General features: G+C 35.5%; 1 non-coding gene across 1 annotated transcript; it reads left to right on the top strand.

Annotated features, from left to right (window-relative positions):
- Nucleotides 1–5,835: 5,835 nt before the first annotated feature.
- On the top strand, nt 5,836–5,938 carry LOC129943624 (U6 spliceosomal RNA). Its single transcript, XR_008781335.1, has one exon. It is a non-coding gene; the product is annotated as a U6 spliceosomal RNA (small nuclear RNA).
- The last annotated feature ends 589 nt before the right edge of the window (nt 5,939–6,527 follow it).

The following is a 6,527-nucleotide window of genomic DNA, read 5'->3' as shown; positions in this document are numbered from 1 at the left end:
ATATTATATAAAATTGAATTCAAGTCTCTAGCGTTTTTGGTTCGTAAGATATTTAAGGTTAACCAAAATTTTCACCTTTTTTTCAAACTGCTATGGTAAAAAAAACCACCCACGCAATTTTCTTGAGAGCCCTTTCTGCATCTTTCTGCCTTATTATCTGTATAACAAAATTTATTTGAAGTCGATATCTCTTCTGGTTCTTGAGCTATGGACGACGAAAAAAACGTCGCGAACGTACGGACGTACAAACGTACGTACACACGCACGCAGAGACATCTTTCTAAAAATCTTTTATTTCGACTCTAGGGACCTTGAAACGTCGAGAAATGTCAAAATTTTCAATTTGACAAATCGGACCCATTACAATAACTTCCTATGGGAAGTTCATAATAGAAGCGTCCTCTTACGTATATGATTTTCAAATCCATTGTACCATTTTCGAATTTTATCGAGAAAGAATATGAAGTTTACCAAAAGTCCTTTTTTCAAAAATTCATGACGAATTTACTTTAGAGCTTAAGTCTCTAAATATGCTTATGTGGCCAATTTTAGTTTCGGCCTTAATATAGATATCAATATGTTTAAGGAATTTACAATTTTAGGAATATTTAATCAATGATTTTCACCGAAAACGACAATATTTTGTGCCATGACAAATTACACGTTTATTCATATGAAAGCTATTTATTAATTGAAAAACTAATTAAAACTTGTGTAAGTGGATTTGAATTTAAAAAACAAAATTAAAACAAAAAAAAAACTCTAATTGGATAACTCATTTTATTTGGATAATGAGTTTTAAACAACTTGAAATATTTCTGTTTGGACAATTATTATTATTATACTCGTAACTCAAAAACATTCATTTTGTTGATGTCGCACACTTAATGAACAATCACGCGTATTCTAGAGGTATCGTATTCACTTTTTCAAAATATATAAATAAATATTAAATTACAATTAAAACCACTGCAATGCAATGCGTAGTGCGGCCGCGGCCGACCGAACGCGGCGTAGAGTGATGTAGAGCCCATTCGATTCATTGGTATTTTGCTCTTGTGTTTTTTTTTAGTTTTTATTTTTGTATTTTAATATTTCCTTTGTATGCAAACAATGAAATTTAATTAAAGTGGAATTTCAAATTTTATGACCCAATTTAATTTCAAATAAAATAAAACCCTAAAATCAGAGATAGTTTGAGTTGGAAATGTTAAAATTAATTTGCCTCGAAGGGGTTTTTGTTGTTGTCGTTGTTTTTGTAGTTTTAGGGAGAAGAGCCTTGATGATAATCATCTTGTTCTTGAATTGAATTTATTACACACAAAATATGATGATTTATTCAAAAATTGGTTCAATATTCCATTGAACTTTGAAAAAAAAAGTCGAGAGTGCCTTATTTCTGTTGTGTTGGAGTAAGATTTCAAAGCGTGTTTGAGTCGAAAATGGTTGTTTTTTGTTTGAGGGTTTGGAACATATAAACCTTGCAGATTGCAATCAAGGTTAGCAAACTTAATAAATAGTCTTTAATTTTCCAAACTTCTTAAAAAAGCCAAATTGACCCTTATGAATTTAGGGTTTAATTATTTCTTATCTTAATAGGAGCATTTGTACCTTGTTCCTGCCCCATAAAAACCCATATTAACTTCAATTTCCTTCTTTAAAAAAAACCCTCTTAACTACTATATATTTATATTCGAAACCTTTTTAATGTTGAGTCCTCCTGCTTCTCCTTTAATTAAACTAAGAAAAAAAAAATGAAAACAAAAGAAACGTTTTACCTAGTAACTTATATTTTTATCTTGATTAGATGGCTTTCAAGAAAGTTTTACAAGACTTACGCCACACCAAGTTTTTTGAATAGAAAATATTCGTGACTTTGGTATTTTGCGTGTCAAATATTTTGACAGTTAAAATAAATTATTCAAACTAAACCTAAATATGTGAATAAGCCCGCGGGGTGCTAATTAAGTCGTGATATTTAATGAGTTAAACGCATAGAAGGGTTTGGTGTTTTTTTTTGGGGGGCCTCTTCTTGGTAGAAAAGGGAATGAGGGCAAAAATATATTTTGTTCAACTAAAAAGGTTATAACAATGTGCGATTGTTTTTAATGGTTGTTTTGTGGTTTTGAATTATTTGAATATAAAATAGAAGAAAGTTAAGGAAAACGCCAGGATTAGGGTTGGTTGGTTAAAGCCTAATTGTGTAGGTACAACAAACCTTCATTAATATATCATACATGGATTCTTTTTCAAGACGAGGGTTTTACGAATTAATAAAACATAAGTTTAACATAACTGATTATGATTAAATATTAAAATTAATTTAACTAATTATACAACTTCCTGTTAGTTAATAGGATAGAAAAGTTGAAAAGGGATATAAAAGGTGTGATTAACCAAAAATATTTGATAAGATTTAAGTTTGCTTTGTTGTATTAAAGGCTTTGGTTAAGTTTATTTATTATTTAATCAAATTGCATGATAAAGGAATGAAATTGTTTTTTTGGAGTCTTAAAACTAATTTAAGGGAATATGACTTTAAGTACTTAACTAGGATTTTAAGCTCCAATTGAAAATTTTGAATTTATTTTGTTTTACAGATAATAACATAGAAAGGTGCAGTAAGGACTTTAAAAACAAAATTGAGTGCGTGTTTTCTTTATAGCAATTTTTAACTACTCTGTGGGATCTTTTTAGGGCTTAAACTCAGACCTGCAAGGAGCAATTTATCTGGCTACCTGTTCTTGAATTTATACTAAGGACTCCAGGTGGGAGTTGTGCCGTTGCGTGGGTTTGATTCCTGACCTCGTAAAAATATCCTAGTTGTGAGGCCTCGGATAAGGATGGATTTGAGCACATGCACCAACACAGGATCAAGATAAAGACATATTCTTCGATAGGTCCATCTCAATGTGGCTTCAGACCAGAAAATTCCACCATTGACCAAATATTCAGATTACGAAAGATCTTGGAAAAAAGCCAAGAACTTAAATCGATACTCAATATCTCTTTATCAATTTTAAAGATGTGTATGACAGCATCTATAAGGTAGAGCTTTACAGAGAAATGTCTAGTTTTGGCATTCCTGTCAAGCTCATCTGTTTTGCAAATTGACGATGGAGAATGCACGCTGCTCTACCAAGGTTGGAAAAATATCACCGATTCATTTGATGCCAACAGAGGATTTAGAGAAGGTGATGGGCTGTCAAGTGATTTCTTCAATATTGTTCTGGAAAGAATTGTGCAACACTCAACCTCCAACACAAGAGGCACAATCTTTCAAAAGTCCATCCAATTACTCTCGGATACGCCGCCGATGATATTGACATGATTGGAAGTTCAAAGCATGATGTCAGTGGAGCGTTGAAGAACGGTGCGACCGGCGGCGTCTTATACTAAGCATCACTATGGGAATTTTTTTAACGTTGAGGTAGTTAAGGACTTTGTCTTCTTAGGCACAGCTAAAAAAATTAGACAACGCAACCAGTTCTCTAATATTTGGTGCTGTTTGCATAGATGAAGTGTGGAGGAGAAGATACAACCACGAATTGTACGTACTATACAGCGACACGGACCTGTTTAAAAAAATAAAAGTCCAACGACTTAGATGGCTGGGTCATGTACAGCGAATGGACATAAACCCTTCTGACCGGAAGGTCTTCGAATCCATTCCCTAGGGACGCGCAGTAGAAGAACAACTCGACTTAGACTCGTTTCACACTACACGGTTTTGACCGTAGCGCAAAAAACCGGACTGCATAAACCGGATCAATGGCTAATTACACAATATACGTTTTTAACCCTACGATAAAACAGGGTTCCTGTGCTTAGTATACAAAAGCAATCGTGTCTTGAAGTGGCTGATCGAACTGCCGCCCGAATAAAATTGTATGATGTGACAACATGCACTTCGTCACGTACGCCACTAAGCTTATCGCGCCGTCCGTAGCTTAGCGTATATGCCCTACTTCTTGCCTTTAATAAAATGTCGCAGCCGGCTTTTTGCCGTACGGTCAAAACCGTGTAGTGTTAAACGAGCCTTACGTTGTGCACGCAAATGGGCGAGAACCTCAACGAACTTGGCGATCGAAGCTGGAGACAGCAATTTAAGGACCGATCTGGTTAAAGATGCATGTTCGTTGAGGACCAGGTCTACTGTAGACTTCAAGGAAGTAAATAAGCTTTGGCTCATAAAGAAGAAGAAGTCTCAAAAATGTGAGACAGTAGAATCCTCTGTACGGTATTCAATGAGCTCGTTGGTGTTTAGAGCTCAAAACAACAAGCGCAAAGATAGTTATGGTTACCTAGTGATCTTGGATGAGGAGCAGCTTAGAAGATGAGAAGAACATATTGCTTTATTAATGTATTTAGACAGAAATATGCAACTGACATTTTCTAAGTTGCCCCATGCAAAAAATTAACGATTACGAACTGAACCGTTTAAAGAAAAGAGATCCGTACAGCGATCAAAGCAATGAAAAACAGCAAAGTTGTAGAACGACGGCATTGCCGAAGAAGTATGACAAGCAGCGTCGAGTTCATCAAGCTCTTATCCAAAGAATAGAAAAAATGAATGATTGTCATATTCCCAAAGAGAAGACCTAATGAAGTGTCAATACTAGTAAGAGAACACCTCGAAGCAACATTAGATGCTGAACAAGAAGGATTCCATATTGGATTCTATTGCATTGATCACATCAACACCTTGCGGATCGTCATCAAATAGATCGTTCAATATCGATCATAACTTCACATGCCGTCCGTTAATTTTCAGAAGGCTTTTAAAAGTATCATTATTTCGCTTGCTTTGCGGTTGCGGGGTATTCCGGAGAATTGTGGTAGCCCCACAAAAAATAGTCTAAAGGCGTCAAATCGATGATCTTGGTGGCCAACTTACCGGTCCATTCCTTGAGATGAATTGTTCTCCGAAGTTTTCCCTCAAAATGGCCATAGAATCGCGAGCTGTGTGGCATGTAGCGCCATCTTGTTGAAACCACATGTCAACCAAGTTCAGTTCTTCCATTTTTGGCAACAAAAAGTTTGTTAGCATTGAACGATAGCGATCGCCATTCACCGTAACGTTGCGTCCAACAGCATCTTTGAAAAAATACGGTCCAATGATTCCACCAGCGTACAAACCACACCAAACAGTGCATTTTTCGGGATGCATGGGCAGTTCTTGAACGGCTTCTGATTGCTCTTCACTCCAAATGCGGCAATTTTGCTTATTTACGTAGCCATTCAACCAGAAATGAGCCTCATCGCTGAACAAAATTTGTCGATAAAAAAGCGGATTTTTTGCCAAATTGTTTAGGGCCCATTCACTGAAAATTCGACGTAAAAATTCTTTGCGTAAAATCTTCCATGTGGTCGAATAACACAAACCCAATTGCTGCGAACGGCGACTAACGACATTTCACGGTCTTCAGCAACACTCTCAGAAACAGACGCAATATTCTCTTCTGTACGCACTGTACGCATTCGTGTGGTTGGTTTAATGTCCAATAAAGTAAACTGAGTGCGAAACTTGGTCACAATCGCATTAATTGTTTGCTCACTTGGTCGATTATGTAGACTATAAATCGGACGTAAAGCGCGAAACACATTTCGAACAGAACACTGATTTTGGTAATCAATTCAATTCAATTCAATTCTTTTATTGAGGCTTTTGAAACACAATTTTCTCTTATGTATATAAATATATAAATGAATTAATAATTATGAAGTCGGCTTGTAAATATGCCAGACAAAGCAAATAAAGAAATATTTTGTATATAATATTTAAACAATTAATTAAATGTTACTTAAGTGTAAAGCAAGTTGTGGAGTACGCTTGCTCCCGGCGTACGGCAGAACATATACTAAAATTGGAACGATACAGAGAAGATTAGCATGGCCCCTGCGCAAGGATGATTTTGGTAATAAAATTCAATGATTTGCAAGCGTTGCTCGTTAGTAAGTCTATTCATGATGAAATGTCAAAGCATACTGAGCATCTTTCTCTTTGACACCATGTCTGAAATCCCGCGTGATCTGTCAAATACTAATGCATGAAAATCCTAACCTCAAAAAAATCACCCTTTATATGAAATTCTAGAGGTAACAAATTATCTCGAAAAAGTAACTGTTTGGAATGCATTTTGGGCTGATGGCGTTGTAGAATATTGATTCGAATCTACGTTGGACCGAATTTGATGATCCACCAAGTTTAACGGAAATTATGTACGGACAATTCGAGGGCATATTGTCATATTAAGTAATGACGACTTTAACTAGTCGGCGAGATTATGGAATTTGAGCGCTTTTTCTAAAGTAAGAGTCTGGTCGAAAAAGATTCTTGCCGCTACATTATGACAACATTACATGTTTTTCAAATGCAGGGTGGAGCATGAATCGGGCTAATTTTGTTCTTATTTTGCAAGTTACTATTTAAATTTTTTAAAACGTCTGCTTGGGATATTAAAAAGAGAATTTTAATAGTGCAACGGTACCATTTACATCATTTCCGTCCAAAGGGAATTTTGGCG

This window comes from Eupeodes corollae, chromosome 1 (genome assembly GCF_945859685.1).
Source record: "Eupeodes corollae chromosome 1, idEupCoro1.1, whole genome shotgun sequence".
Classification (NCBI taxonomy): domain Eukaryota; kingdom Metazoa; phylum Arthropoda; class Insecta; order Diptera; family Syrphidae; genus Eupeodes; species Eupeodes corollae.
This window is presented reverse-complemented; position numbering and strand designations above follow the sequence as displayed.